Here is a 27,232-nt window from a genome sequence, read left to right as displayed (position 1 = left end):
AACTAACAGTAGGAAAGGGTCTCTGAAGGGTCAGTGGATTGTTATAATATTCCTAATTACCAGGTATCATGGGCTTAGCTTCTTATTGGGAAATTCTCTCCCTAATTAACATATCCCTGCTCTGAACATGCTCACAGGTCTCTGCTAATTCAAGAAACAGTGGAAAAACACACCGAGAGCTCAACTTTAATTGAAAATACAATAATTAGATTGTGGAATCCTACTCTTAATTATAGAGTCAGATTTTTCTCAGGGTCTACTCATTTCTGATATTATGCCCTGACAGAATTAATAAAGTTTCAGGGGCTCTCTTACAATTTTTTGAAAACTCCATGACTCAACATGAACCCAGAAAGGTAGATAGGATCCATGGTATTCTGGTTTTCTTGGATTCTTTGCCTGACTTGTCAGGGAATAAAACAAGTGCTTGTGTTGTCATGCACATGAATGGAGTGTCATTTCATCTGAAATAGCTGGTTTTGAAAGTTGGTCAAGTAGTATATTCAAGGAATTGACAGTTGCCAGATGCAGCACTATGCTTTGATTGGTACAGAACGGGTCCCTATGCCACCAGCAGTTCAGTTCCTACTTGAATTCTAGGAATCGCCAAGAGATTTTGATTGAGTAGGCCCAGGGTGGGTCCTGGGAGTCTCTATTCCTAGCAGGGTCCCAGATGGTGTCCACACTCTAGTTGATGGAGCACACTTTGAAGTACCCAGCTCCAATGGGACCCACCTGGGCCCTTTCCCATCTTTTTCCTTCCCTGTGGGGCAAGGAATCCACAAATCCGAGGGGATGTGCTAACTCTGTGTCCTCCTAGACTTCGTTGTAGGTACTCGTCCTAGAGTTTCCTGCTCAAATGGCACCTTCTTCTAGGATCTTCTCCAGAGTCTTGCTCTGGAGTCTTCCTCTGATTCATTCACTTGGGTGGGTGTACACAAGGTCTGCAGGGTGGCTAAGGGACAGCTGTTGTGGGTGTATGTTAGAGGCCCGTGGTAGTCTAAGATAGAATTGAGATGGAAAGAAGGAGCCAAGTCAGGGTGTGAGCAACTCTCCTAGCACTGCTACATTCTCATGTAGAACCCTGGGAAATTCAAGAATACTGGATTCAACCTGGATTCTAGACTCAGAGTCTTTGAGGAACTTAAAAAGTTGATGCCATTGTCAGTAGAGACAGGAGCATCTCATGAGCAGAAGTTGCCTATTTTGACTTGGTTCAGGTGAGCAGACACCTCATGGCATATGAGTCCTCTTGCCTCTGTCCTACAGATGTTTAGGGGAAGTCTCATGGAAGATGCCACATGACCCCAAAAGAATAAGATCATCTAACCTTTTCTCTTTTGATATTTTGCATATATTTATTTTCTTTAATGCACATTAGAGTTATTCAGATTTGTTAGGCTGCTATATGGTATACAGTTCTTACTTTTTTTTTATTTTATTACTTATTTGAGAGAGAGAGTGTGTGCACAGCAGGGGGAGGGGCAGAGGGAGAGGGAGAAGCAGACTCCCCACTGAGCTGGGAGCCCGACATGGGACTTGATCCCAGGATCGTAATCTGAGCTGAAGGCAGACACATATCCAACTGAGCCACCCACTATGGTATACAGTTCTTTATCTATAGTTTGTTTTATGGGCCATTCTGCTATCTTTAAATATATTTATCAACTGAGAAGTTCTTTTAAAAATAAGATTTTAAAAAAGTTTTAAAGGTTAATGTAAAATAAAAATATTCTTGAGAGAGAAAATAAGATGATACGCTTTTACATTTTATAGCTTTAGTAGATTTCACTGCAAGCTGGTTCTTGGTGGCTAGGCTAGTGAGGACCAGATTTCTCAGCTGGGATGCAGGTTGCAGAATGGAGGGCTGACGCTCAGTGACCAGGCTGGATGGCCCTCTGCCAAACCCAGCACCACTTGCTCTGCCCTGAGCATTTGCAGGCACTGTTGAAACCCTCTTCTGAATGCGGTGTTGTAAGGGCCTCACGCCCTGCAGCAGGCAGTGTGGACAGGATTGAAGGCACTCAGGATGGGGAGCTTGTCCTAGGTGTTTCTCACTCTGAGTCCTGCTGTGCTGCCTAGATCCTACCTGCTGGATATATTGCCCTTCCTGCTGAGGCTCAGAGGGCCTGCTGCGTTCTTTGGATTTTTGCTGAACTGCACCTCCTGTCTGTCTGGATTCTTGGTATCTGCCAGGCCTCTCCTGGCTAGCTGGAGTCTAGGCTCCTTGCTACCCATATATTGGAAGGAAAAATAAGGGCTTAAAAAGAATTTCAAACTTTTATGGTATTGTCAAAGAGAAAGGGTCTTTCTAGCTCATCTCCCAGTTGAACTGCTTGGTTGTTTCCTCATCATCTTATGCCTCTGAAGGTATTTCTTTCCTGGTACCTGTGAGCAGTTTCTGCCTCTCACCTCCAGCCCCATTTTGCCTGTTTTTTCTTTATTTTCTCTCTTTCTCTCTCTCTTTTTTTCCTGGATATTTTAAAAAATTGAAGTGGGATCCCTGGGTGGCTCGGCGGTTTAGCGCCTGCCTTCGGCCCAGGGCATGATCCTGGGGTTCCGGGATCGAGTCCCACATCGGGCTGCCTGCATGGGGCCTGCTTCTCCCTCTGCCTGTGTCTCTGCCTCTCTCTCTCTCTCTCTCTGTGTATGTCTCATGAATAAATAAATAAAATCTTTAAAAAAAATAAAATAAAAATAAAAAAATTGAAGTGAGATGCACATAATATGAAATTCATCATTCAGTGACTGCAGCACCTTTAGCTATTCTGGGCATTTCATACAAATGAAACACACAACATGTGATCTGTTGTACCTAGCTTCATTCCCCTAATGTGTGTGAGGTCCATCCATACTTGGCATGCAGCAGTCCTGCATTTCTCAGTACGGCTGAGTAATATCCCATGTTGTATGTGTGCACTTTTTTAGCCATCATCTGTTATGAATATTTGGGTTGTTCCCTTTGGCCGTTGTGAGTCGTGCTGTGGTGACCATGTGTGTTATGAGTATTTGAGTGCCTGTTTTCAGTTCTTTCGAGTATATACCAAGTAGTGGAGTTGCTGGGTCACTTGGTAAAAAAAAGTTAAAGTTTTAACTTTCTGAGGAACTGTTTTCCATAGCAATCAGCCCATTTCCCACCAGCAGTGCACGGGACAGCTGCTCCACATCCTCTCCAGCACCTGTTATTTTTCATTTGTTTAGAGCCATCCTAGTGGGTGAAGTGGTATCTCATTGTGATTTGGATTTGCATTTCCCTGCATGATGTTGAACAGCTCTGTGAGCTGTCTTGATAAGTCAATACATGATGCTACGCTATCAATGCTACGCTAGGGCACATTTTGTAGTGGAATATTTGAATGAGACAGACCGCCCCGCATGCTTTGCCTCCCTCTAGCCTCCTGCAAGCACAGTTAGCCTCTGAGTGTGAGCTACCCTAGCCTCCTGCAAGCACGGTTAGCCTCTGAGTGACTGTGAGCTATGTGAACTCTCACTGTCATACCATCAAGAATGGTAGGGGCATGGGATGCCTGGATGGTGCAGTTGGTTAAGCATTCAGCTCTTGGTTTCGGCTCAGATCATGATCTCAGGGTTATGAGTTCAAGCCCTGTATCAGGTTTGGTGCTCAGCATGGAGTCTGCTTGAGACTCTCTTTCTCCCTTTCCCTCTCTGCTCCTCCCTTTGCTTACACTCACTCTTTCTCTCTTTTAAAGAAATAAATAAAATCTTAAAAAAAAAAAAAAAAGAATGGTAGGGGGCACTCAATTTGGTCTAGTGGGAAGAAAAAAGTTGTTGATTATTACTAATTTTAATCCCAAGAGGCAAAGAGTATTATAGTTGACCAGATGAGATTTTTAAAAATGTATTTTCCAAGGATCCCAAGGGTTTTGAAGATAGTTTTATAAAGGTATTAAGGAGTATTTTTAATGTATCAGTGAAGTTTAAGTTTTAAATGTGTTTTGGGGAAATTACTGATTTGTATTTTAAATTTTGGTGATGGCAGTCACTGTCAGAATTAAGTAATTCTTTCTTCAAAATATATTTTCTTCTTCTCCATTGTCTTGTAGTGCTATGCCTTCTCAATCTAGAACCACTCTAGAAAGCAGGTAGAATGAGTCCTACCACTAATTTTTATAAGAACATGTAAAGATTTTCTCATTTTTGTTCTATAGTGTTTGGATTAAAATGAGAGGCAGAGAAGAGAGCCCAGCACCTTAACAACATGTTACCTTTATTACTTTCATTGCTTGTTTTCAGTGTATTTATTTCTTTTTATAATGTGCTGTCCCTTTGACATAGCTCATTGGCTGCAAATCCATACAATATCCCACATTTCCGTTTGTGGTTTGTGTGTGTCAACATTATTAAAATGCTACTTGATTAGGTAGTCAATGGGCCTGGAACTCAAGAAAGAGGGTATCTTTTGGGGAGAAGTGGCTGGGACTGAGCACGAGGGGGCTCCTAGAGGCCTGGTTATGTTACTCACTGAGGTGGATGTCTGCCTGGGTTTGTCACTGTGAAAATTCATGGAGCTGGAACCTTATGATTTACACTCTTCTGTATGTTACACTTCAGTACACACTTTACTGAAAAATAAAAAGAAGGAAAAAACCCTGCTTCTTCCTCCATGTCTTATATATTCTTGATTTTAAGACAAAGGCTGCGTGATTTGAGCAAATGGGAAAATCTTAAGTCCCAAAGAAAGGAGAAGAAGGAAGTGGATGGGCTTCTTTGTTGAGTATTTCCCCTGCAGTCAAGCATTATGTTACATTTGCCTTACCTCATTTGGTCTTGTTAGCAGTCCTATGAAATGACGTAGGTTATCCCCATCTTGCAAATTTAGAAACTGAGGCCCGGAAAATTTTCAGGAATGCAGAGAAGCTCTGCTTGCTGTGTGTAATGGATTCAGGGACTGGCCCTACTGCTGTCTGGTTTCAAGTTCCTCTAGGTACACAGTGTCTTTGTTACCCAGTTGATGTTCGATTACTATTTATTTAATGGAGGAATGAGTTACTTTGGGGAAGAAAAGTGCTCTGCAGCTGCCCTAGTGGTGCTGGTTTGTGCTGGTTTAGTCTGGCACGCAGGTTGCAGACAGGTTCCTGCAAATGGGGTTGACAGGACCCCTCCCCAAGCTGTGTTCCCCCTTCCTTGCTGCACTGAGCCAGTCTTCAGTTGGTTAAGGTGGAGGAGTCTTAAGAGCTATTGACAGATTGACGGCCTGTTAGCCGGAGTGTACCTCTCCTACGAGGGTCCTGCCAGGGCTGTTCTCATTTAGAGCCTGGTGTCTGAATGCCTCGTCCGCCTGGAAACTGGCAGCAGTGATGGACTGGTTGGGAGGCTGGATTGAACAGGTTCCTAGTGAGCTGTCAAATGTGGTTGCCGAGATGGTTTCAATACGAGCTTATCAGACTGTTTAAGAACAGAGAACAAGCACAGTGCATGTTATTTATGGCATTCACACTCTTGCAGCTAGAAACAAAATATAGCACGTCCCAGCCTCAGATTTAAATTAGAATATTCTGGCGTGCACAGATTAACTGAACAATAGATTCGAAAGACAAGAAAGAGCCTCACATTTAGAGGAAAGAGCATGTGCAAGAAATATGTCTGATTTTCCAGTGAGATTTGAAAATGTTTCTGTTTCAATCCTCAAATGAACTGGTTGTCCTTTACCAACTGTGGGAATGGGAAAGGCATTCTAGTATATCCATTTGTGAACTATTTTAGCAAAGCTCCTGCTGTGCACCACTGCTGAATTACCTTGTTTTCTTGTGACTTAAAGACTTGTTTGGATAGATCTTTCAAAACCATCTAAAATCTTTCTAGCAACTCTGAAAGGACTAAGGGTTGTTCAATTAAATGGATGTATCCTTTTAGCCAGGTTACTAAAATTATATCTGGTGGACTATTAACTAGCATAGCGGAGGAGCTAATTGCAGTGTAGCAAATCCAGGGTGGGTTTGTATCCAAAGGTTTAGCTGCGGTTATTGTTGAGAGAAAGATGGAGCAGGTTTGAGATTGGAAGGAGCCTCCACGCTGACCCGTCCCCCCGGCCTGCAGGTGCCAGGCTGGTGTCACACACACTCGCATGCATCCTCACAGCCTGGAAACCCATGGTATTTGGAGTCAGACCTGGCTACCTGCTGCGTGACTTGTTACTCTTTCTCTGCTTCTCTCTGTTCATCTATAAGAATGTGATAAGACCTGTCTTAAAGGGACATTATAAGAAACAAGATACTACTTATAGTACCTGATCAATAAATGTTAATTCTACTTGCTCATTGGAATGGATGAAACACTATTGGTAAAGTGTTTTTAATACATATTTATTTTTTTAATTTTTAATTTTTTTAATTTTTATTTATTTATGATAGGCACACAGTGAGAGAAAGAGAGGCAGAGACACAGGCAGAGGGAGAAGCAGGCTCCATGCACCGAGAGCCCGATGTGGGATTCGATCCCGGGTCTCCAGGATCGCGCCCTGGGCCAAAGGCAGGCGCCAAACCGCTGTGCCACCCAGGGATCCCTTTTTAATACATATTTAAAACAAAGTTTAATAACTATGCTTAAAGAAAATAGATATTAAAATATCTTCTTGGGGGGACTCTTAGGTTTGGAAGTATATTACTCGTTACAAAATGATTTATATTTTATTGTATTATTTTAGTTGAACAACACTGGAGATATACAGATGATTTTTTTTCTCTATGTATGTGTATATGTGTGTGTACTTTTTTTGGGCCACCTTTCCAAACATTTTTTTGGAAAACGAAAGATGATGAAAAAATACAAAATACATCCATTTTGATACTTTCATTGTGCTTTTATACTTAAATGCATGCTGATAAACTGATCATATCATTGTTCCTTCATGTTAACAGAAAAAACATTATTCAGATAAAAAAAATAGTAATTGTGTATTTGCTAGCAAAAAAAAATAATGGACATATGCTTACAGGGCTTAATAATTGAGTGACTTACTGTTTCTCTTTTAGTAAATACTAACTGGGTAAACTCCACTTTTTTCTGGCTCTAGGGATATTGAGGGCCTCTTTGGTAAAGACTATCATGTGTATAATCGTGATGTTGGAAGAAAGCCTTTGTAGGTTGTCTTAGGCAGTTGGGCTACTAATGACAAAATGCAACAGGCTGGGTAGTTTAGAAACAACAGAAATGTGTTCCTCACAGGTCTGGAGGCTGGGAAGTCCAAAATCAAGATTTGGTGTCTGGTGTAGTCTTCTTTCTGTGTCCTCACCCAGCAGAAAGTCAAGGGAACTCTCTGGGGTCTCCTACCATGACCCTAATCCCATTGACGAAGGCTACACCCTCATGACCTGATCAATTCCTAAGAGCCCCACCTCTAAAAGTGCCATCATACGGGGGATTAGGTTTCACTGTATGAACTTTGGGAGGACACTTTTCAATCTACAGCATAGGTTAACTGCATTCTTTCTCCCAGGTTTTTATTATCTGCAATTGAATGCTCTTGGGGTCATGATTTGACCCAAAGCAGAAATTAAAGTATATTATAAAATTCACTCTTCTCTGCCATGACTTTTGTTTTCAGAAATTATTTTTAACATTTTATCCTAATTGAAATACAGAATAACCCAAGCCTTTTTCTCTATTGATTATTCCCCAAAAAGAGCTATTTCATTTTTAAAAACTCCATGCAAACAACATGATTTATATAGTCTCAGTATATTTCTCACCCTTGAATTCTTAGGAATTTTTATTTCTTTTCAAATTGGTAATAAGGCTTCCACAGGCTACCCACTCTTCTTAAAAATTGTAATGATCATGTGAAACTCATCATTAATTTTATCTTTTTATCTAGAGACAAGGCCAAAGTATTATGTATAGATAATACTTTGGGATAATAGATGGGTATAGATGCTAATACCTACTATCTAGAGACTTCATTTGTTCATCCCTGTATTTATTTATTCATTCTTCTCTTCTTCCAGCAGACATTTGTTGAGTGTGTTCTATTGTTCATCACTGTGCTTAACTAAGTGCTAGAGACTACTGCTTAACAACAGGACAGGACAGGCATGGCCATTGCCCTGTGGAACTTCCTGAACACAGGGGGAGATTCACAGGACTGCATTTGTGATATCTATAATAGACAGGAAGAAGCAATCTAATCAGGAAAGTTGGGACAGTTGTCTGGGAAACTGACCATTGAGCTAAGGTGGAAAGGAAGAATAAACATTAAGAAAATCTTGCCTGTTAATCCAAAAGCCCGACCTGCATTCTTGCCCGTTTCAATCTGTGCAGTTTCGGGGGCAGTTATAAGGGTCACCCCTCCTCCCAGGCACTCCCTGTGTCATGTGAAGCAGACTGTCATACTCTCTGAGTTCCCTACCAACTAACCTTTCTGAAAAACATTAGAAATGAGGATCCAGAGTTTCTTGGACTTCATTTAGTTCAGCCTAATTAGATTTAAGCAGTGGCCATATGGAGCAGCCCCATCTGGGTCAGCTGCCTATGCTGCCCCAAACATGAATGGGGCTGATTCAGAAATAAGTGTGTTCCTAAGTCATCCCCTAAGAAGGATGAAAGAAAAAGAAGAGAGAGAGCAAAAGAGAATAAAAGAAAGGGAAAAGGAAAGTAAAAAATTAATTATATCCACACAGCTATTATCATGACCTTCATTTTGATTTTTGACGTGCTGACAACCATATTTGCAGCTTATACAGCCATGATACTAATTAGAGTAGAAACATAGCACTTTTGATCAACTTCCTCTTTGAGAAGGTTTATTTAATTTCACTTTACAGTCTCAATCCAAACACCTATAGACAGGCTGGGAGTTGCATGGATTTGATTGGATGATAGAGTGGCCTTTTTCTGCCTCTCACTATCACTTTGGGAAAAATTAACATTCACTGGGTAAGCCATGCCATAAAACTATGCTTCTCAAACCATGTGTGGAAGAGGACTAGGGTTTTTTTTTTTGTTTTGTTTTGTTTTTAAGATTTTATTTATTCATGAAAGACACACAGAGAGAGGCAGAGACATAGGCAGAGGGAGAGCAGGCTCCCTGCGCAGAGCCTGGTGCAGGACTCAATCCCAGGACCCCGAGATCATGACCTGAGCCGAAGGCAGATGCTCAACCACTGAGCCACCCAGGGGCCCCCAGACTAGGTTTTTTTTTTTTTTTTTTTTTTTTTTTTTTTTTTTTTTAAGCCACTGTAAATGAAACTGTCCATGACTGGTTTCACCCTAAGGTTTTGAGAATATCAGACCTGGTGTGAACCCAGTTCAATGAGAATGGAGTCTACAGATCACAGCCATGTCTAACGGCTTCATAAGCTTCTAAACACACTCAATTTCTGTACCTGTCTTCTTGAGGGTCAGTAACACATAGTTTGTAAACTGGCACTGACAGTCTAATAGGCTTTAGTTCCCTTGAGACAGGAAGGAGGTGGGAGCACATTTAGGGCTGAGACTGCTTTTAGTCTCTAACCTCTTGTCGGCTGAACTCTGCCTCCTTACCTTCCTTCCCCGTATCCCTTGTCTTACAGAAAACATAAAGTTCAAAGTCAGGATTGCCCATAGCTTTCAGAGGCCACACTACCTGGATGGCCCATATAACCTACTGTGTCTCTGCACAGAGAGAGGGTCTTGGAGAAGTTCTGAGAATTACTGGAGGGCAGTACTTCACCCAGAATCCTGAGTCATAGGCAGCCTTTGTATGTTTAGGAACAAATGCAAACATTTCCTTGGTGACACTTTTTAAGGATCTGATGGGCATGCTAGCAGGCTCTCTCTAGATTCTGCTCCCAGGATCTCTTTGGAAAGCAAGGAAAAATAGAATGGAGATATGTTTAGATTCAATGTTCTGAACAGTTGCAACGCCTAATGCTGTGTTAGGAACTGCATAGAACTTAAGCTAAAAATGAGAACTTGTTCTTGACTACCAGGAGTTTAGAATCTAAAATAAACAGCATAGCTAGCTGAAACTGCATGTCGTACCAGATACGGACTGGGCACTTTCAAAAAATTGAGTCTCTTTTTATTTTTATTTTCTTTTCTGAGTGTCTTTTTAAAAAAGATTTCATCAACTGGAGTTCAATATATAAATGGTTTATTCATAAACCTATCTACTTTATATTCAAACTTATTGAGGTACATTCTATACATAATAATAAGATATATCCTTTTAAAGAGAGAATGCAAGCTATATACACTCATGACATCATTGCCCCAAACAAGATACAGAGAGCATTCTCCTCTAACCCCTGAAAATTTCCTTGTGCCCCTTTTGTGATCCATTTTTCACTCACCTGTGATCCTAGGCAACCACTGATCTGGATTTTCTCACTGCAGATTAGTTTACATTTTCTAGGATTTTAAGTAAATGGTATCTTGTAGTGTATACACTTTTGTGTCTGGCTTCTTTCACTGCTGTAATTATCTTGAGATTCATCCATGGTGTTGTGTGTATCTATATAGTTCATTCCTTTACAATGTTGAATACTATTTCATCCTGTGGATACAACATATTTTATTTCTCCACTTTCCAGGGGACTGTTACCAGTTATTGACTATTGTGAATAACACAGCCATGAACATTTGTATACAAGGTTCAGTGTGGGCATACATTTGCATTTCTCCTGGACAAATACTTGGGAATAAAGTGTGTGGGTCATTTGGTAGGTATGTTTAACTTTTTAAGAAATCAGGACAGGGCATTTTTGCTAAATCTAGCCACCAAGGGATGCATATACATTTGCATTTTGAAAAGTTTAATTTTTCTACATAAATGCATAGTACCAGGTTGGGAGGAAGGTAAGGATATTCTGTAAAAATGCATGCTGAAATGTGTTTTTATAAAATAGACTCAGGACAGGAAAAATTTGAGATATGAATGGAGTAAGTTCTAGTCATATAGACATCAAGCCAAGTATAGGACTTGGGGCTTGAGTGCAACCATTTCCTAGCTGTGTGACTTGAACCAGTGGCTCACTGCTCTGAGGCCTCCACTTTCTTATCTTTGAAATAAGGATGACAGTAGTGGGGTGGCCTTTTAGAAGATTGCCATAGGAGTTAAATGAGAAAGACCTTGTAATCGTCTTAGCACAGTGCCAGCCATAGCTCCATCTTTGTTGTATTTAAGCAGATATCTTAAGCAAACCCTCTGAGCAGTGCCTAAGCTGCATGGGAGACCAAAAACAAAACAAAAGAAAACAAAAACAAAAACCCTGCTGTTCAACATATCTTGTTTGTGATTGGATGTATCTGATCGCTATTCTACTCTTTAGCTAAGCAGTGCACCAAAGTCACGGCTTTGAGAGCTTCAAACTGTAGACACGTGTTGTTCCAGATGAACTGAAAAGACTTAAAAGTCACTTTGTGAATTGGCCGAGTAAAGGCCAGCTGGTCACATGGTTAGTTCAGGAAGATGTACAGTTTGACAAGTGCTTCAGTAGGCTGTTTCTGACAGAAAACCGGAGGCTTCCTAGAGCCAGCTCAGGGAGTCTCTCTGCTCTTGAGTACATGTTGTTAGAGACTAAGAAACAACCTCTTGATGTTAAATGCAGTGTTACATTATATTGATTAAAAATAGAAAGTCTAGGGGCACCCGGGTGGTGCAGGCCAACAAGTGTCCAAAACATGTTCCAGCTCAGTTCATGATGTTAGGGTCGGGAGATGGAGCACTGTGTAAGGCTCTGCACTCAGTGGGGAGTCTGTTTGAGATTCTCTCCCTCTCCTTCTGCCCTTCCCACACATTCTCTCTCTCTCTCTCTCTCTCTCTCTCTCTCTCTCTCTTTCTCTCTCAAATAAATAAGGGCAGCCTGGGTGTCTCAGTGGTTTAGCGCCACCTTCGGCCCAGGGCTTGACCCTGGAGACCCGGGATCGAGTCCCATGTCGGGCTCCCTGCATGGAGCCTGCTTCTCCCTCTGCCTGTGTCTCTGCCTCTCTCTGTCTCTCTCTCTGTCTCTCTCTCTCTCTCTGTCTCTCATGAATAAATAAAGTCTTTTAAAAAAATAAATCTTTCAAAAAAAATAAGATTCTAACTGTAAAATTGAACAGGAAGTTTGACTAGGACACAGTATACGCTTGCATTTGCAAAGCACAAGATGAACAATGGGAAATCACCCAAGGTTTGAAATTACCTCTAATCAGGCAGACTTGGAGCTATGAATTGTGATAGCCACTATAGTTAGTGTAGTATTGCTGTGTAGGGGACAGAATCTTGTGTCTACCTTTTGGTGATATTATTCATTAAACTCATATTAACTCATTAACCAGGTAAGTTTGGCTAAGAGAGCTTTTGCAAAGAACAGGGAAATTTCTTATCCAGTTGCATCAAAATTACATGTAAAATCTTATAATCATTTAAAAATGAATGTGGATTAGTAACTCTGGTTTGTTCTTTGATGGTCTGCGTTATCTATTTTGAACCATTCTCCAAACTTGATCTCTATTCCTAACATAGTAAACGGTAGAGCATATTTTCTAGTGTAGAAGAGTATAGTATTCATATATTACATAAAATATAGTAATAATATAGTTTGTGTAAGTAATGGTCTCAGAAACTTCTCTGTCCTTTCAGGGACTTGTCCAAGGATTACACATGCCTGTTCCTTATACTCTTGAACACGCTCTGCACCAGATCTGTGTCTTTGTCAATCCCTGAGACCGTTGCTTTCTCTAGTGCACAGAAATCTCTGAGCTACTCTATTTTTGGCACGACAAGCAGGTGGAGGTTGATTTGTGGTACATGTTACCGTGGCTGTGATGATCAGGAGATACGTGACCATTATCATTTGCTTCTATCAAGGTGACAGCAAGAGAGAATTTGAAATGAATCCACCATGTGTACTGCTGTTAATTATTTGCTTTGTTCAGTATAGCTCGGCACTCATTCTCATGATATCCGACATTTGTAAGCTGACGCTGTGTAAATGACTGGGGAGAAGTCTAAAAAGTGTCTCATAGCTGGAAGCCCAGGCTTCCTGGAAAAGATTTAGTTTCAAGATTAAAGCCAACGTGGCAGGATCCATGTTACTAAGTACAGCTTTTTAAAAATCAGGCTTCTCTAATACGAAACAAAGGGTTAGTCTGGCATTTCTCTTGATTGCCCAGGTGTCTGGGTGTGATGTATGTAAACAGACAATGGCATACTCGGATCATGAGGGCCTTGACAATGCCAGTCCTCGCAGGGAAGAACTGCAGCATCCTTACAGCGTTCAAGCCTCTGTGTGCCATCTTAACAATGAGCAAACAGACCTCCCTTGCTCAGCCCACACTGGCCACAGGGCGCCTAGCTCTTCCTCCTGCATGCAAGACTCACCCCTGACTTAGCGTCCTCACACTGGCTGTTCCCTCTGCCTGGAGCTCTCCACCATCTGCTGCCTCTCACCTCTTCCAAGGCTCTGCTCAGTTGTCACCTTCTTCATGAAATCTCTTCCTATCGCCTTATTTAAAATGGCAGCCTACACACTCTTCCCTGACCCCTCACTCTGCCCATCCCCCTTAACTTGCTCTACTCTTTGTCTTACATAGCTCTTACCAACTTACAGCATCTGTAGAATGCACTCCTTTATTATTTATTATTATGTCTCCTGCTCATTGTTGGCCTTTGCTCCCCAGCCCCCTCCCTGAGGTCAGAGTTCTTTGCTGTTATTGGTCACTGATGTGTCCAAGTGGCATCTAACAGGCACTCAGTAAATGTTTGCTAAGTGAACAAATTCGTGTTATGAGCACAGGGAAAAATAATATGGCGGGTGGTAAGGTTGCCAGACTCAGACTGTGTGATGTAATCCGAGAGATCCGCACACAGGGCCTGTTTCGGTCTCGTTCTTTGCTAGATGTGTGATATCAGGCAAATGATGGAACCTTCTGGGTTACCCTGAGGATGCTTCTGAGAGACAAGAAGTCACAAATACGAAAGCACTGTTCAGACATGCTGTTGAAACTTTGATCCTTTGTTACTGAGTTGTAGCCTTCCAAGGAGCTCAGATTATTTATATCTTCACCAAATTCTTATACTCCATCCTTCATGCTGCATTAAAGGAATGGAACTAGCACTTTAGTTAGCTGCCCACCAAAGGACACCATGCAGGAGGCTTTATCCTCTGCTGTGAGAAGTAACTGCTCTTGCCTCACTCTGTACTCAGGCCTTGAGACCCACAGGGGCTCAACACAGGAAGTAGAGCATGCCAGAATGTGAACAGCCCATGTCACCTAGGGATGCTTCATGCTTGTTCCTCTAAGGGAGAAGGCTTGATTCTTCCTTTCTCTGGGAACACAGACCTCATTAGCTTACTGCCACATGTAGCCCGTCCCTCTGTCACAGGGATGCCCAAGGGGATGCTCAGCCTCATCAGTGGGGAGCTCTTGCCATGTGTGCCCACCTGCCTCCCCGGGGATCCAGCCTCACTGCCACAGCTGCCAGTGAGGGGACTGTCAGATCCCAGAGCTGAGGCCAGAGATGATATGAAAACTACTCTTTAAGCCCTAAGTCCCAGTCAAGATCCCAGTTAAAGCTAGGAGCCTGTGAAGCCCCCTACCTTTTAGTCCGTTGTAATTTAATTTAAAGATGATCAACTATAACTGAGAAAGAACATCCCAGATGTTTTAATTCATGAAAAACACCCCATAGGAGGTGATTCACCTTTTCTCCATCCTTAGGGACTTCTCTTTCAGCTGTGGGTTGGCAGAAAGCCTGCTCCAGAGGGAGCAAGGAAGGAGGGTAGGGAGCACGGCCTGGAGCCAGTCTGTACACCTCATCCCCACTTGCCCTTTCTCTGATCAGCATCCCTCCCCGCACCCTGACAAGACCTGACAGGGGCCACCAGCAAGTAGCCAGTTGATATCCATTCTGTTCCTCCCTTTGTCCCTCCCTTGCTCCCTGTCAGGATATACTTGAACACAGTGATTGACTTCTAGGAAGAGTTTCGCTTCTCTTTCAATCCACACATCCAGAAATCATGTGTTTGTGAAGAAGCTGCAGCACTGACCTGTAACCGTGTTTCACTATTGGAGGCAGGTTCCCAGGGGTGAGGGCTGCACCCGGCAAGGCCTGGCCCCACGGTTGGTGGGCAGCAGCTGCATTAGAAAAGATATTACTTGCCCTCAGTTTGGTCAGCACACCTCAGTCTGCTGCTCATGTTCCAGCCCCATGTGGACCAGACCAACCTTCACAGCTGAATTTTCTTCATCGGCCTTAGCACCCACCTGAAATGTTGACAAAAGGACAGCACTTGGTGGCCCTGTACTTTAAGGAGGGGCTATTCCTCTTGCTCATTCCCAGCTTCTCCACTGACTCCCTCTGTCAGGCTGTTCATTCTGAGGGTTCTGTCTTTGCTCATGACACTTCCCCTACTGGGAATCTCCACACATTTTGGAGCTGGGGATCTGAACCCTAGCCCACCTTCACAGACTCTGGGAAACCTTTGGGGGGACCACCTCTGCCAGAGATTTCTCCTTTCTCCCAGCGCTTGGCCTCACTGTTTCTGTCCCTCATATCACATTTACCTATTAATGGTTGTGTGTGTGTGTGTGCATGTGCACGACTGCCCCATCCTGAAGGCTAGAACAGTGCACTGCCTCACAGTGTGCAGCATCCAGGCCATATTGTCGGTTGGTGTAGGAAGTGCGGGATGCTTGCTTCTTTGTGCTGCAGCACGAAGGCGGGTCAAGGCCTAGTTAAACAACTTTTTGAACTACTTATAGTTACTCCGCTAGACCAAATTGGCATATCTTTCTTTCCAAGCAAACTTCTAGCCGCTGTGCAGAGACGAGCCTTAGGCCAGGCGCTCATAACCGTCCTCGGCCAACATCTGAGCAGTGGTGCAGTGGGAAGAAGACTGAAGCAACTTAGTGGTTTTCTGAAAAATTTTTTAGCAAAGAAGAAAGGCCAAGCTGACTGTTTCATAAGCACTCAGGGCCAGATGACAGGCGCATGAGGGCTGATTGAATGCTTGTTCCTCGACATTGAAAGCGTTTTGCAATGTGATTGTTCGATTTGTGGATCGGGTGTCAGAAAATCTCCTGGGCTGCGCTGCCCAAGAGGGAGGGCCTCAGCAGTTCTTGTGCTGGCTAAGTGTTTGTGTTCACTTTAGTTATCATCTGATCGTGGGCCAGCTGGTAATGGGATTGTAGTGGCCTTGCACAACAATGGAGTCCTCTAAGGGCTGAGACAACATGACAGAAATGGTGAGTGGCAGAACCCTTAGATGTCTCATTTAATGCCGGGTGATTGAGTGCATCCATGTGGAGGAGGTTTTTCAAGTCGGCATCAGAGCAGAGCAATTGCAGGGAAACATCAGAGCCTCCCCGAATAAGATGGGTTGGGTGGGCAAAGGCAATTATTGCAAACAAGCTCAGAAATCTCGAGGCAGGGGAGCTGTATTGTCTCCCAGTGTTGGGAAGCCCCACTGTCACCTCACATGGAGTCTTGTAAGTCCCCCCGCCCCCCGCCCCTGTGGCATTTCTGGCCTGATGTATTATGCCGAAGCTCATTCAGGCCCTTTGTTCTGTTTAGGAGCATATAATTCTTCTTACTTATTTAGTGTGAAGTGGAAATGAGAAAGTAAAGGAACCACAAAACGTAAGGCCCCACTGTCGAAAGACAGGGGACAGTTTGGCCAGGAGCTCTTTTTTCAGAAACAATGGGAATTCCAGTAGTTTCTGATTCTTCCTGACTTCATGGTTGACGCCATATAAACTAGCTTCAGATGCGTGAAGCTTTTTGTTGGACGACAGTGCTATGTGACCATTGACTTTCTGGGTGAGGGGTGGCTGGGGTCAGCCAGTCATTCACTGCACTCAATTTACTTTGAATGTAATGAACTTCAAGTGGAAAATATGACCAATCTCTGAATTAGCATTTGGTTCCTTAACCAGGGAAGAAATGTTCTGTGCAGGAAGGTTGTAATTGAACCATGCATTTAATAGCCTACCGCAAAACCACCTTTGAATTTGATAGGCATGTATAATTGGGACAGAATTTATCAGCTGTACAGTATTTACCAAATTCCTATTTATCAGAGCCAGATTGGTTATGCCAGTTCTTGTGGAGAGAAGCCTTCCTTATTGTTGTTGAACTTCTTTGTAGATGGGGAAAAAAACAGCCACAAAGTAACTTTATCTCTAGGGTAGGCGACAATGGAAAGAGGGCATTTTTGGCTTCACAGAAGGTGAAATATTTCAGATAGAACATCGTAATATTTCTAGGATGGACATGTGTAGTCCAGTGCATATGGCAAATAAGAGTTTCCTTTGTCTTTTTTAGGCTCTAAGTATTTTGTGGTTAACATCTGATTGACATAACTTGATAGGACAATGACATTCTCTTGCTTTTTTATGAGTTTCCAGGAAAGACAGTATGGTGAGCAAAATATTGATGTAAAGGTTGCAGTCTTTATCTGGAATAATCTCCTCCCATTCTACTCCTCATCCCCTCAAAAACCCCTTTTGTCACTTGTCTGCACACACATGCTTCTATGGCATGGTGAGCTAACTCTAATCTGTCCTTTAGATTTCCTCTACAGTGTCACTTCCAGGGGACATTTGCCTAATTTCCAGAGTCTTCATTCTGTGCTCTGATCACTGGACCCTGGGTTTCTCTCTGTAGCTTTTAACAGAATTATTACTGTGTCCTGGGATACTGGGAATAAAAGTTACTACACTCATCAAAACAGGAAATATAGAAGGAAAAATGGAGTCTGCTATGAAAGTGCTTTCTCAACTGGTAGGCTCTTAAGGTCTGTCACTTAGAGTCTTTACGGTCTCATCTTCTGTGAAATATGTGCACTTGTGTTTGGAGGGTTGAGGACATCACAGGCCACCAGAGGACCCAGAACAGTTGACAGGCATCACGACACTGTGGACCAGGCTGTCACAGAGAGTTGACGATGCCCAAAGCACAGCCACATTTTTCCTCTATTCCTATACAGGAACCTGGGGCCAAGATCCTACATGTGAACAAGTAGTGCAAGAAAACAAAGTACAGGAGAAATGGTGGCTGAGACCCACTAGGTTCCCACATTTCCTGACAGCTCATAAGGGGATGCAGTAATTTCCACAAAAAAAGTAAGGAGGAATATTTTTGCACAATAGTTAAAAAATATATATCTTACCATTCTCAAGAAATTGTATATCTAAATAGAAGTATCAAGAAAAGTTTATATGTTCAGTTCCTTTAGAGAATTATTGCAGAGTTAGGAATTATTAGATTTTATTTCTGCCCAGGTGAAAGAGTAAATACAGTATTACCAAAAGGAATTTGGTTGGTGTAGATTTCTAGTGCGTATATTTGGTGTCCATAATGTGCATTGGCTTCTCTCTACAGTGTTCTAGTAACTATTAGCCGTTGCTGTGTTTGCTCATGAGGCATCTCTCGGTGGTCCCACGCGCCGGGGCCAGAGAGACCAGGGTTGGGGAAAACACGCTGAGCCCTCAGCGGGTTTACAGCTTATGGAGTAGGTAGGATAGTGGTTTAGCCCCTGTACTTAAGACATTGCTTCCGAGGGCACACATAAAGGTTAGGAGGGGTTTTGTCGTGTGTTTCAAATGTTGTGGGTTTTTTTTTTCTTTTTTTCATTCTCCTGATGATGTTTGTTTTACAGGCGGCAGGCTTTCTGCAAATGGAAGGAAAAAAAATCTTCATGCCTCTAATACTTGCCTCTCTCCTGTCACCTTTCCGACTTCTGCTGCCAAAAGTAATCATTTTTAATGAGAATTCTCTACCATAAAAATCTGACTTTTGAAAGCAGTGCTGGAAAGAGAGACCAATCTCTTGGCGGGTGTGTCAAAACAATAAAAAAAAAGTGTTCAGAGCAGATATGCCCAGTTTCCTGTGAGTATCTTGAGTTTTCTGAAAGTCCTAGCAGATGAAAAGTGAAGTATGGGGAACAAGGTGTCTGGCCCACTCATACCGAACTCACCAGATGAAAGTAATTTGCCAAAAATCAATTAGAAAATAATGACCATATGGCAACTCCCTTGTAATCCGAGGGACTGCCTGGACAGGTGACGCAGTCTGGGAGCAGCTCGGCATGTTATTCACCAGGGAGATGGGATGTCAGGTTTTTGGCTCCCTCCCCTGCTTGGGCAGCTGTATATTCTAGACACCTTGGGAGTGGGCTTCCTGTCACACCTGGGAGTCAGGGGGCACTTTGTGCTACACAACCTAGCATCTGCTCACTAAAGCCTTGCTCATAGGACCAAAGGTCCTCATGGGCCACCAAATGCCACATGCCTCTCACTTAGACACGTCACTGTATTTTCCTGGTCTTCGGACCTTCTGTTTTCATCTGCTGTTTGTGAAATCCTTAAGGACAGGAAACCTGCTTCCTAATGAGTCCCTTCTCTCCCTGGGCCAGGCACAGTGCATTTTGCAAAACAGTTCAAGTCAGCAGTTGCTTGCTACCTTCTCAGGCCCTGGGAATACTACTAATTTAGTGCTTTGTGTGCACAGGCCAGCTAGATATATTAGGATTCTTCTCTTACTACAAGATATACAAACAAGATCTTTCAGAGCCTTAGAATTCTGCAGGTAGGGGAAGAAGTGTGAACAAGTGGTAAACCATGGGCACACCCCTTCTCCACACACCTGGCCATCTCGAAAAGCTCCACTTTTTACCTGTTTTATATTTGGGAATTTTCTTTGGAGATAAAGGTTCTGTTGTAGGTAGATAGATACATACATACACAATAGTCCCAATGGTAGTATCTTTAGTATCTTTTTTTTTTTTTTTTAACTTTCTTACATAGGCTCCATGCCCAGTGTGGAGCCCAAAGCAGGGCTTGAACTTATGACCCTGAAATCAAGATGGGAGCTTGTATCAAGAGTCAGACACATAACCAACTGAGCTACCCAGGCGCCCTGGGATTTTCGTACCTTGATCAAGTCAATGGGTTCATAAGTTAGAGTTTAGTCTGGAAAAAGGGACGGGCTCTAGATATTTTAAGCAGGAAGGGGTTTAATACAGGAAGTTATATATGCCTTACTCATGGGACAGGCTGGTGGAGGATGGGTAGGAAAAACTACATCTGGCTTTCAAAGATGAGGAGCCTACAGAACTCAAAAGAAACAGCCATGGATTACCTCAAGGGATTTGCAGGAGATCTGGAAGCTGAGGCTCACCTCTGTCCTGTTCCCATATATGGCTCTGTTGACCTATCCTAGAGTGGAATCATGGCTTCTCTTTCACGTTTGTTCTCCAAATTGCACACAGAGGTCTCTTGAGGGCAGACTCTAAGCTAGAGCACTGGTAGCAGGGATTCTGGAAGAATGAAGTATTTCCTGGGCTTCTCTGTAGGAGAGGAATACATACTATGGACCAGATATTACTCTGAGAGTTATTCCTGGAAGAAATAAATGAACTTTGGGGCCACCTTATAAAGATGGGTTCAGTTATTCCCTCCTATTTTACAGCTGAGGATATAAGCACAAAAATGGAATGATATGGCCTAAATTGTCTGTCTTGGAAGTGACAGAGTTGGGATTCAGTTGACCCAAGGAGTGTGGGGCCTGCCTCTGTGCCCTTGAGCTGATATCAGTGGGTTCTCATTTGGGAGTTATGCTGGAGACGTGTCTGGAGAGATTTTTGATTGCCACTGCTAGCGGTGGGGTTGCTCTTGGAAGAGAGTGGGAAGGGCACAGGGCAGCCCCCAACAACAATTACCCAACCCGAAATATCAGCAGTTCTGGGGTTGAGAACACCTTCTCTACACTCTGCCGAGCTGGTAGGCAGAGGAAACCTTGAGAACAGAAGGTGTTTCTTGTGTTACTTAGGGCCTGCTAATTGAGAGCTTTCTTTGTGTCCTGTTCCCAGGGTCAGAGCACCAGCCCCCCTTCTCTCCCCCTCCCCCAGCTCTACAAGGAACTTCTTTTCCCTTTGCAGTGGGGGACTGGTGGACCTGGCCTAGGTTAGGGAATGGGAAGCCCCTCCAGTTCCTGAGATTGCCAGATCCCTTAGTGTCTGGCCCATGCTTCTGGAGGTGCCCGGTGTGTTTTTTCACATGCAACGCTTTGCCTCTTCCCTTCTCCTCCTCACTGTGTCCAGAGCTGCCAGACCTTTGCCAAATATAACACAGACCTGCCGAGAGCATTTGAACAGACTTTGGCTCCACCCATTGCTCCAGAAACCCAGCTAGCATAAGCGTGCTCCTGCCCCTTCCCACAAAGGGCCAGCATGAATCTGATCCACTTCTGCTCTCTGCTGGGAAGCTTCCAGAGGGTGGCAGGACGCACGGCCTGGACCTTGGGGCTGCACCTTGCTGACTGGCAAGGACACCACCTATCTTCTTGAGCGGCAGCTGGCACCTGTCACATGTGTCTTGGTGGCATCTCGGTTGGAAGTGAGGAGTGATCTGTGCCAGCTGGCTTGTCAGCTGTCACAATAAACAATGAGCATGAGCCACCTTGTGTCTGCGGCACAGCTGAGGGGCTGTCTTTGCGCACGGGCTGTGCGAGGGAGGTGGGCAGCCTCCTCATGCTCCATATGAGCAATTTCCATTCTGTTGTTTTCTCTCACACATGGTGTTCAGGAACGGCTCTGGAAGGAGTGGGGTGGGGGGAGAGAGAGGGAGAGATGGATTGACTCAGTGTTTTAACTTAGATTCTCTGAGATTCATCTAGAGATTCCTCCATTGTCTTGTAACAGGAATGCCACCTGTCATCTCAGGATGCCAAGCCATGGAGACTGTGACGCTGCAGTGGTGAACACACCTGGTTGCAAGTTATGACTCTGAGGGGTCAAATGCATGATCATGGTGGCATCATTTCCCTTCTTACCACCATTCCCTCATCTGTAAAATGTAGATACTGTCATCTGGAAAGCTTCTTCCAGCTCTAAATGTCAGTGCTTTTAGAGTTCAATTCATAGCATTGATGCTGGGGCTAGAAGCTTCCAGACCTTCAGCCCATGGCCCTTTTGACTATGTCACAGAATCTGGCATAAGCAAACCTGTGGAGCACATCCTCTGTGAATTTCTCACTGTCTAGATGGAAAGATGAATGCGGAGTGCTCTGAGAATAACCTCTGGCCACACGAATTATCTGGCCATCTCTGTGTTAAGAGATGTCAAGTTGGGAACCCTGGGTGGCGCAGCGGTTTAGCGCCTGCCTTTGGCCCAGGGCACGATCCTGGAGACCCGGGATCGAATCCCACGTCGAGCTCCCGGTGCATGGAGCCTGCTTCTCCCTCTGCCTGTCTCTCTCTCTCTCTCTCTCTCTCTGATGACTATCATAAATAAATTAAAAAAAAAAAAGATGTCAAGTTAAGGATGAGGGAGCATCTGAAGGTGCTCTAACCCACACACAGATTTCTACTATACACCCTGTTCCTTTTATCTGGGCGGTTTTATTGGAGGGCTGGGTTTTGAACATGCCCTGGGAGCATTTTGGACAGCTTCTGTCGTCCTCTTCACCTAGGAATAGAATGAGGGCAGGGAAGAGTTCTGCCTACTGTGGCCAGTATGACAGCTCATTTTGGAGGCTGGTCGCACCTTCTAAGCCTGCCTGAAGTGCTGAACTTGTCCTGGCCCAGCAGTTCGAAGATACTAAACAAATATCCGTGTAGGGCCTGCAGTGAGCCAAGCATGATGCTTTGTGTTGGACCTACGGAAATGACCCTAAGCATCTTGTGGCACGCCCTTCTGAGCCACATACAAACTGGGCCAGGCCCCTCCTCAGACGCTCGCAGGCCTTTTATTGTCAATGGACTTTTCTAAAGATGGGGGGAGTTTGTTAGAGTTAAGTTTAAGTAGAATTTAAGCAACTGCAGAACTAGGGACTTTCTTTGGGCAAGTGGAAGCCAAGGTGGAGAAGGAGGATGGACAAGCAGCCCTGGTGTGCACAGAGCACACTGACCAAGACTGATCTTCACTCCCAGTGCATACACCACCTCACAGAAGGCTGGCGTGACATCTCAGGGACACAGGAGGTAGGCGACTGCCCTGAGGAAGTCTCATTGCTACCCAGGTCTCAATCCTCCAAAGCAAGAGGACACATAGATGCTTCTTGATTTACATGCTATAAATATACTTTCTTTTTAATTACATATGTGTGTGTTATCTTTCTTTTCTGTCTTACATGTGTATGTGGGCCCATCCATGCATGCGTGCAGGATTTGAATATATTATCAATTTTTCATAGTACCTGAAATCCTACCACTAGATATTCATTTTTTAGGCCTTTTCTTTAAGTTGTCAGTGAGTCCCCATTGAAATCCCAACCATCCCTGGGATTGGTAGCATCACACTTCTTTTTGAACCGCTAACTGAGCAGGGATCGAAATGTCTGTTAGCACTGGCCGAGGGCTGAGAGGATGGCATCCAGAGATGGCTGCAGCTGGCATCAGGACAAGGAAGGTGCCCCTGAACCAGGCAGAGGGAAAAAGACACCAGGGGTGTGGGATCTTATTTCTCACGTTAGCCTGGGGGGGAGATGGCTGCAGCTGGCATCAGGACGAGGGAGGTACCCTTGAACCAGGCAGAGGAAAAGGACACCAGGGGTGTGGGACCTTATTTCTCACGTTAGCCTGGGGGTGCCAGGGGTGCACCATCCAAAGCTTAGATCTTGGCTGTTCTCTCCAGGTGGGGCTTTTTACTACTATGCACCCTAATCCCAGATGCCTTTGGGGGCCCCTGAGGCAGGGCAGCACCCATCAGGCTCAGACAGGGCTGAACTAAGCAGTGCAAGACTCTGTTGGGGGCTCAGATTGACAGCTAGTTTCCTGAGCTGTTCTCCCAGTAGTGCTTTCCTCTAGGAAATTGAGTCAGACTCTTGGTCACAATGCTTGTTCCACATAAACAAAAACTTCCAAATGAGTCCCAGGAATACTTCAGGTTACCAGTGTTCATCATTTCATTTTGGCCAACAATAAGGTATCTTGATGACATTGGGCCTCGGCTGTAATATTCTCCTCTTCCCGAGGCAGCTTGATCCAGAAGGACTTTCTGAAGTATCTGTCACTTCCTAGTGTTTCCCTGGGTCAAGGAGTACCATTGGGAGTTTTTGATAGATTTTCCATTTATTCCGATACCCTTTTCTTTGCCATCACTGAAATCAGAACCTTCCCAGAAATGTTGAGCTTTAGAAGAAAGAGCATGAGTTTTAGAACCAGCCCACCTGGGTATTAAATCCTGGTTCTGTCACTGTCCTGCTTAATGTGAATAAGTCTTTGCCACCCTCCATGTTTTCATGGGCAGTGTAAAATTGGTGACTCTTCATTCACAGGATTGGTCTGAGTACCCGTTTGATGGTCAAGGAGCATGTTGATTGTCCATCCTTTTCCCACTCCTCATCCACGGTCGCTCTAGGTCCCCATCTGTTCCTCATCTCAGAAGTATGCTCAAGGCATGACCTGAATTCAGAAATGACACAATCTTTTATGTTCTGGCCTACAGCTAAGTTATATTCACATCGACTCTTTTGGCCCTTTGCTCTATTTCCAAAATTTCCATGTGAACAGTTAAATGTGATTTAGAAATCCTCCAATTTTCTTGAATCATATAACTAACTTAGTTAAAAACCAGTGCTCAGAATTATCTGTAAAAGGAGCTTTCATGCAGTTTACCTGTCAGGCAAGGAGGGTGAAAGAGAGAATTCACAGCAAAAGGCCTTACAGTATAGATCCAGGCAGGAGAATATGCATTATCCCAGATTATTTTGGCAGCTTTTGTGGAAAGTCTTTTGGAAGCAGGGAAGAAAGGAAGGTAGCTCACATGTTTTCTTCCCGTAGTAGCTGGGAATTGAGCAGTGAAGCAGCAAGCAAGACAGATCCGTGTGAGTGTGGAGAGATTATATGTCCGTGTCCACATACATCCTTTAATCTTTGTATGTCTCACATTTCTGCTCAGCCTGAAGCTCTTCAGACCACAGTAGTACTATACTAATTCATCAAATGGCTAACAGACAACTGAATGGAGGAAAAATCCCAGATTGGAGCCTCAGATAGAATTGGTTGCCTGACACATGTATGTTCTTCTCTTCTGGACAAGAAGTTCATTCAGATATTTCAGTATCTTCAGTGACAGTATCACTCTCTTTTATGTGGACATACCACTGTGAATTCAGCCATCCTCCTCTTGCCATGTATTAAGGGTTACGATTGTTTTGCTCTTACAGTGTTTGACTGAAAATCATAATAATAGCAGCTAACATCTATACGGCACTTAATACTTGCTGACCAAAGGCAAGTATAATTAATTTGCCGATATAATTAATTTAATTTTTCCAACAAGTCCGTGAGGTGGGACTTGGCCCCACATTATTGATGAGCAAACTGAGGAATAGAGATCCAAGAAGCCCAGGATGGTAGAAGCAGGAAGAAATAGAATTTGAACTCATGCGGTTTGCTCCTAAGGCCATGCTCTTAGTTGCTCTCTCTTATTATTGGTGGGTATATCTATCTACGAACCACAAGACCTACTTCTATTGTATAACAGCAGGTTAAATTCTTCACAGTGATATTGTTATGTAAAGGGTGAGTGTGTTTCAAATTTGACCTGCCCCAGTCTGACCCCCCAAAATAGAATGCGCCAATTTACTCCCTTAAGGCAGTTATTTTGAGACATATTTTGCAGTGCTAGGTGCACAGAGAATACCGAATGCAGAAGTGACACAAAAACATATGAAGGTGTGAGCTGAAGTTTGAATGTTTCCAATGACAGTTCAGAGTAGACCGGAGAATTCACCGCTGGGAGCGTTGTGATTCAGAGGGCTAATCCACAGCCTGGAAATGGAGGACCTGTGAATTTTGATTCTACTTTGACTTTGCTGTAATTCTTTGGGAGGGTTACCTTACTTCATTTATTCATTCAGCCTCAGTTGAAATTTGTGTCATCATAGATACAGTACATGAGAGAGCCAGAACTCAAATCTAAGTGTATTCAAAAATCCATATTCTAAGTCTCATAGAATGAGGTTGCTGATCAGTATCTCACAGGGTCATGGCAAGGATTGAAGGAATTAACGTGTAAGGATCACACAGTATCTGCTCAGTACGGTAGTCTCCATCTCTTTCAAATGCTCTCTGAAACCCCACAGCCCTTCAGCTCCCTTTTGCTCCCCTGAACCAAGACACCTGCACAATGGACTGCTGCCCTGGATGTGTTCAGGGACACAGAACTTCCTCAAACTATACTTTTCCTGTAGACCAGCATTCCCAGTCTCTTCCAAACTATTGCATGTCATGTTCACCCTACGGATTTGTCTGACTCTCCTTTAATCCTTCAGCTACTGAATGAATTTGTTACTAGCTGTTAACTCAATGCTTTGTCTCCAAAGGCATTTTTGGAGTCTGTGGAGAAATTTGAGTAATTCAGATATTAAAGTCCTTCCACTACTCTGTCATTTCCATCCTATTATATCTTCACTCGAAACAGCCCGGCTCTGTTAACTGATCAAAATGTCAAGGTCTTTTGTTTCCCACCTTGGTAGTGTCTTCAATCCTTCAATAAAAGGGAGATTTTTGTTGTTTTTTTATTTAATTTAATTATATTAGTTCAACATACTACTTTAGAAACATTATATTAGTTTTAAGTGTACAACATAGTGATTCTACAATTCTGTATATTATACAGTGCTCATAGTGAGAAGTGGAGTCACCATCTGTCACCATATAAAGTTATTGCAGTATTATTGAATCTAGTCCCTGTGCTGTACTTTTCATCCCCATGACTTATTTATCTTACAACTGGAATTTTGTACCTCTTAATACCCTTCACCTATTTTACTCATCCTCCCATCCCCTCGCCTCTGGCAACCACCAGTTCTTTGTGAGTCTATTTTATTGTTTTTTTTTTTTTCATTCTGTTTTTTAGATTCCATATAAATGAAATCATATGCCATTTATCTTTTTCTGACTGACTTATTTCACTTAGCATAATGCTCTCTAGGTCCATCCATGTTGTTGCAAATGACAAGATCTCATTCTTTTTATGGTTGAATAATAGTCTACTGTATACATACTACATCTTCTTTATCCATTCATCTATCAACGGACGCTTGGGCTGCTTCCACATCTTGCTATTGCAAATAATGCTGCAATAAACATAGGGGTGCATATCTCTTTTCAAATTAGTTTTTTCATCTTCTTTGGGTAAATATCCAGTGGTGGAATTGCTGGATTGGATGATATTTTTATTTTTAATTTTTGGAGGAACCACCATGTTGTTTTCCATTATGACTTTGCCAGTTTACATTCTCACCAACAGTGTAGGAGGGTTCTCTTTTCTCCATATCCTCACTAACACTTATTTCTTA

At 43.3% G+C, this 27,232-nt stretch overlaps 1 protein-coding gene and 1 long non-coding RNA gene across 23 annotated transcripts in view; both read left to right on the top strand.

Annotated features, from left to right (window-relative positions):
- GLIS3 (GLIS family zinc finger 3) overlaps positions 1-27,232 on the top strand; it is a 546,483-nt gene that overhangs the window by 334,466 nt on the left and 184,785 nt on the right. The window lies entirely within an intron of this gene.
- LOC111096950 lies at positions 1,140-18,790 on the top strand. The gene is made up of 3 exons (XR_005354269.1): positions 1,140-1,220; positions 17,913-18,048; positions 18,585-18,790. It is a non-coding gene; the product is annotated as an uncharacterized LOC111096950 (long non-coding RNA).

Source organism: Canis lupus, chromosome 1 (genome assembly GCF_011100685.1).
Source record: "Canis lupus familiaris isolate Mischka breed German Shepherd chromosome 1, alternate assembly UU_Cfam_GSD_1.0, whole genome shotgun sequence".
Taxonomy (NCBI): Eukaryota; Metazoa; Chordata; class Mammalia; order Carnivora; family Canidae; genus Canis; species Canis lupus.
Note: the sequence above shows the minus strand (reverse complement) of the source record. Positions and strands in the feature narration are given on the sequence as shown.